This window comes from Epinephelus lanceolatus, chromosome 20 (genome assembly GCF_041903045.1).
Source record: "Epinephelus lanceolatus isolate andai-2023 chromosome 20, ASM4190304v1, whole genome shotgun sequence".
NCBI lineage: Eukaryota > Metazoa > Chordata > Actinopteri > Perciformes > Serranidae > Epinephelus > Epinephelus lanceolatus.
Window position 1 is genome coordinate 39,916,501 of NC_135753.1, and position 6,000 is coordinate 39,922,500.

The 6,000-nt window shown below is 42.3% G+C and overlaps 1 protein-coding gene across 10 annotated transcripts in view; it reads left to right on the plus strand.

Moving 5' to 3' along the window:
• The window catches only part of LOC117264970 (receptor-type tyrosine-protein phosphatase mu-like), a 259,756-nt gene that overhangs the window by 50,324 nt on the left and 203,432 nt on the right, over positions 1 to 6,000 (plus strand). The window lies entirely within an intron of this gene.

Sequence of the window (6,000 nt, forward strand, 5' to 3'; positions counted from 1 at the left end):
ATTGGCTTCAGTCAGGGTGTACATGAACCCACTCACTGTTTTAACCATACCCTCGATCTAGTTCTGACGTATGGAATTGAAATTGATAACCTAAAAGTCTTTCCACAGAATCCCTTGCTATCAGATCATTATCTGATTACTTTTGATTTCTTTTTACTCGATTACACGCCACTCAGCAACAGTTACTATACTAGATGTTTATCAGATAGTGCTGTCACAAAATTTAAGGAAAAGATTACTTCGTCGTTAAATTCAATACCAATACCTTCAGTAACAGAGGTTTCCCGTGCCGACTTTAACCTCTCCCAAATTGATCATTTTGTTGATAGCGCCGTAGGCTCGCTGCGAACAACGCTCGACTCTGTAGCTCCTCTTAAAAAGAAGTTAACAAAGCAAAGAAAGTTTGCTCCTTGGTATAACTCTCAAACCCGTAGGTTAAAACAAATATCGCGAAAATTTGAAAGGAATTGGCGATTAACCAAACTGGAAGAATCTCGTTTAATCTGGACAGACAGTCTCAAAACTTATAAGAGGGGCCTCCGCAATGCCAGAGCAAACTATTACTCAGCATTAATAGAAGAAAACAAGAACAACCCCAGGTTTCTTTTCAGCACTGTAGCCAGGCTGACTGAGAGTCAAAGCTCTATTGAGCCTTGTATTCCTTTAGCCCTTAGCAGTAATGATTTTATGAGCTTTTTTAATGACAAAATTCTAACTATTAGAGGCAAAATTCATGACCTCCTGCCCTCGGATGGTAGGCCTACCTATCTAACCTCAAACACAGCTGTAGAATCTAATATATATTTAGATTGCTTCTCCCCAATTTCTCTTCAAGAATTGACCGCAGTGATTTCTTCATCTAAATCATCAACGTGTCTCTTAGACCCCATCCCAACTAGGCTACTTAAGGAGGTCTTTCCTTTAGTTAACACTCATATATTAGATATGATCAATATATCCCTATTAACAGGCTATGTACCACAGTCTTTTAAGGTAGCTGTAATTAAACCTCTCCTAAAAAAGTCCACCCTGGATCCAGAGGTGTTAGCCAACTATAGACCAATATCTAATCTTCCCTTTATGTCAAAGATCCTTGAGAAAGTAGTCGCAGACCAGCTGTGTGATTTTCTCCAGGATAATAATTTATTTGAGGAATTTCAGTCAGGATTTAGAGTGCATCATAGCACTGAGACAGCTCTAGTTAAAATTACAAATGACCTTCTGATTGCTTCAGACAAAGGACTCGTCTCTGTTCTTGTTTTATTAGATCTTAGTGCGGCGTTTGACACAATTGACCATCAAATTCTACTGCAGAGACTGGATCACTTAATTGGCCTAAAAGGTTCAGCACTAAGCTGGTTTAAATCTTATTTATCTGATCGTTTTCAATTTGTTGACGTTCGTAATGAATCATCCTTACGTACCAAAGTTTGTTTTGGAGTTCCGCAAGGTTCTGTGCTCGGACCAATCCTATTTACTCTATATATGCTTCCTTTAGGTAACATCATTAGAAATCACTCTATAAATTTCCATTGTTATGCGGATGATACACAGTTGTATTTATCGATGAAGCCAGAAGAAAGTAATCAATTAACTAAACTCCATAACTGCCTTAAAGACATAAAAAATTGGATGAGCACCAATTTCCTGATGTTAAATTCAGACAAAACTGAAGTTATTGTTCTTGGCCCCAAACAACTCAGAGACTCTTTATCTGATGACATAGTTTCTCTAGATGGCATTGCTCTGGCCTCTAGCACTACCGTAAGAAACCTCGGAGTAATATTTGATCAAGATTTGTCTTTTAATTCTCATTTAAAGCAAACCTCACGGACTGCATTTTTTCATCTGCGTAATATTGCGAAAATTAGGCCTATCCTGACCCGAAAAGATGCAGAAAAATTGGTCCACGCTTTTGTTACCTCAAGGCTGGATTACTGTAACTCTCTATTATCAGGTAGCTCTAGTAAGTCCTTAAAAACTCTCCAGCTAATTCAGAATGCAGCAGCACGTGTACTAACAGGAACTAAGAAACGAGATCATATTTCTCCTGTTTTAGCTTCTCTGCACTGGCTCCCTGTAAAATCCAGAATTGAATTTAAAATCCTACTGTTAACTTATAAAGCTCTAAATGGTCAAGCTCCATCATATCTTAGAGAGCTCATAGTGCCATATTATCCCACCAGAACACTGCGCTCTGAGAACGCAGGGTTACTCGTGGTCCCTAAAGTCTCCAAAAGTAGATCAGGAGCCAGAGCCTTCAGCTATCAGGCTCCTCTCCTGTGGAATCATCTTCCTGTTACGGTCCGGGAGGCAGACACCGTCTCCACATTTAAGACTAGACTTAAGACTTTCCTCTTTGATAAAGCTTATAGTTAGGGCTGGCTCAGGCTTGCCCTGTACCAGCCCCTAGTTAGGCTGACTTAGGCCTAGTCTGCCGGAGGACCTCCTATAATACACCGGGCTCCCTCTCTCTCCCTCTCTCTCTCTCTCTCTCTCTCTCTCTCTCTCTCTCTCTCTCACTCTCATCCTATTACTGCATCTTGCTAACTCGGCCATTCTGGATGTCACTAACTCGGCTTCTTCTCCGGAGCCTTTGTGCTCCACTGTCTCTCAGATTAACTCATATCACAGCGGTGCCTGGACAGCGTGACGTGTGTGGTTGTGCTGCTGCCGTGGTCCTGCCAGATGCCTCCTGCTGCTGCTGCCATCATTAGTCATTAGTCATACTTCTACTGTTATTATACACATATGACTATTGTCACACAAGTATACTGTCTGATATTAATACATACTTTCAACATATTGTACCACAGTAGCCAGAACTATAACTATAATATTATTACTTTCATTAATGTTGTTGTAAGCTACTGTCATTACCTGCATCTCTCTCTCTCTCTCTCTCTCTCTCTCTGTCTCATTGTGTCATATGGATTACTGTTAATTTATTATGCTGATCTGTTCTGTACGACATCTATTGCACGTCTGTCCGTCCTGGAAGAGGGATCCCTCCTCAGTTGCTCTTCCTGAGGTTTCTACCGTTTTTTTTTTCCCCGTTAAAGGGTTTTTTTGGGGAGTTTTTCCTGATCCGCTGTGAGGGTCTTAAGGACAGAGGGATGTCGTATGCTGTAAAGCCCTGTGAGGCAAATTGTGATTTGTGATATTGGGCTTTATAAATAAAATTGAATTGAATTGAATAGTAGTGTGGTCCTGTCAGTAGTAACAGTGGTCCTGTCAGTAGTAACAGTAGTCCTGTTAGTAGTAACAGTGGTCCTGTCAGTAGTAACAGTGGTCCTGTCAGGACTAACAGTAGTCCTGTTAGTAGTAGTGTGGTCCTGTCAGTAGTAACAGTAGTCCTGTTAGTAGTAGTGTGGTCCTGTCAGTAGTAACAGTAGTCCTGTCAGTAGTAACAGTAGTCCTGTTAGTAGTAGTGTGGTCCTGTCAGTAGTAACAGTAGTCCTGTTAGTAGTAGTGTGGTCCTGTCAGTAGTAACAGTAGTCCTGTCAGTAGTAACAGTAGTCCTGTTAGTAGTAACAGTGGTCCTGTCAGTAGTAACAGTGGTCCTGTCAGTAGTAACAGTAGTCCTGTTAGTAGTAACAGTGGTCCTGTCAGTAGTAACAGTGGTCCTGTCAGTAGTAACAGTAGTCCTGTTAGTAGTAGTGTGGTCCTGTCAGTAGTAACAGTGGTCCTGTCAGTACTAACAGTAGTCCTGTTAGTAGTAACAGTAGTCCTGTCAGTAGTAACAGTGGTCCTGTCAGTAGTAACAGTAGTCCTGTTAGTAGTAGTGTGGTCCTGTCAGTAGTAACAGTGGTCCTGTCAGTAGTAACAGTAGTCCTGTTAGTAGTAGTGTGGTCCTGTCAGTAGTAACAGTGGTCCTGTCAGTAGTAACAGTGGTCCTGTCAGTAGTAACAGTAGTCCTGTCAGTAGTAACAGTAGTCCTGTTAGTAGTAGTGTGGTCCTGTCAGTAGTAACAGTGGTCCTGTTAGTAGTAGTGTGGTCCTGTCAGTAGTAACAGTGGTCCTGTCAGTAGTAACAGTAGTCCTGTTAGTAGTAACAGTGGTCCTGTCAGTAGTAACAGTGGTCCTGTCAGTAGTAACAGTAGTCCTGTTAGTAGTAGTGTGGTCCTGTCAGTAGTAACAGTGGTCCTGTCAGTACTAACAGTAGTCCTGTTAGTAGTAACAGTGGTCCTGTCAGTAGTAACAGTAGTCCTGTTAGTAGTAGTGTGGTCCTGTCAGTAGTAACAGTGGTCCTGTCAGTAGTAACAGTAGTCCTGTTAGTAGTAGTGTGGTCCTGTCAGTAGTAACAGTGGTCCTGTCAGTAGTAACAGTGGTCCTGTCAGTAGTAACAGTGGTCCTGTCAGTAGTAACAGTAGTCCTGTCAGTAGTAACAGTAGTCCTGTTAGTAGTAGTGTGGTCCTGTCAGTAGTAACAGTGGTCCTGTCAGTAGTAACAGTAGTCCTGTTAGTAGTAGTGTGGTCCTGTCAGTAGTAACAGTGGTCCTGTCAGTAGTAACAGTAGTCCTGTCAGTAGTAACAGTGGTCCTGTCAGTAGTAACAGTAGTCCTGTCAGTAGTAGTGTGGTCCTGTCAGTAGTAACAGTGGTCCTGTCAGTAGTAACAGTGGTCCTGTCAGTAGTAACAGTAGTCCTGTCAGTAGTAACAGTAGTCCTGTCAGTAGTAGTGTGGTCCTGTCAGTAGTAACAGTGGTCCTGTCAGTAGTAACAGTAGTCCTGTCAGTAGTAACAGTAGTCCTGTTAGTAGTAGTGTGGTCCTGTCAGTAGTAACAGTGGTCCTGTCAGTAGTAACAGTAGTCCTGTTAGTAGTAACAGTGGTCCTGTCAGTAGTAACAGTGGTCCTGTCAGTAGTAACAGTGGTCCACAGTCATTGTGGGGTCATTGTGAGACTGAGATTGTTTTTCTGTGTGTTCAGTTTGTTATATAGATGCAAATTCATAGAAGCAGATTAAACAGATTGTGTCTCGTATTTGTTGATGTGTTAACACTGTCCTGGGGGAGCGTGTGTGTGTGTGTGTTCGAGTGTGTGTGTGTGTCTGTGTGTGTTTAATGTGCCTTCTGTTACAAAGAAAGAAAATGAGCCTTCCAGCTATTTAATGTGAGCGCTTTGAGATGACAGCTGCACACACACACACACACACACACACACACACAGAGTCATCACACTGAAGAGGCGTCGATGTCATCAAATATATTCACACACACACACCCAGCCTCAGTGTGTGTGTGAATGGACGGATTTAAAGTCTCTGAGGAAGGAGGAGGCTTTATATCAGTGTGTGTGTGTGTGTGTGTGTGTGTGTGTGTGTGTGTGTGTGTGTCTCAGGCTGCTGTCAGCCCTAGAGTCGTCTCCTCTGGTCTGAATCAGGGACTCATGTTGTTCCAAAGTTGTATAATTGCCTAGAGTTGGTTCGTGTTCTCACGGCAGCATTTACAAGAGGACCAGATCAAATGCCTTGTGTGAGAAAGCTGCTATTGATTGGTCAGAATTTCCATGTGGGAAAAATCCAGGAAGTAAAGCAAACGTTGAAGAAGAGTACACTTGCAAGATAAATGTGACACTTTCTAATGTCACAATGGAGGAACAACTACGCAGGTTGATTTTAGCGCTGCTCATCGTGGACTATATTGCTGTCATTGTTCATTTTAGTCAAAGCATACAGTTTGAAAACAAGGCGCGGCTCCAGGACTGTAGGAGAGCAGCAGCTGTTAGCATTTAGCTGCTAACTCAAAGAAGAAGAACACCAGCTGTTAGCAGTTAGCAGCTAACAGGAGCTCTTTACCCTCAGAGCAGAGGACGAGATCAGCGACACTAAATGATTGTTGTTGACCTGTGATGTCATTGTTATTGTTTGTAAAGGGCTACTGACACATATGTTATATGTTACACTGGAGGACGACGCTGTTGTGTTACATGTTACGCCTCTTTTGATTCTGTGATGTCATCATGCTGTGTGACATCACACACTGCAGACATTTTTTTCTTCTT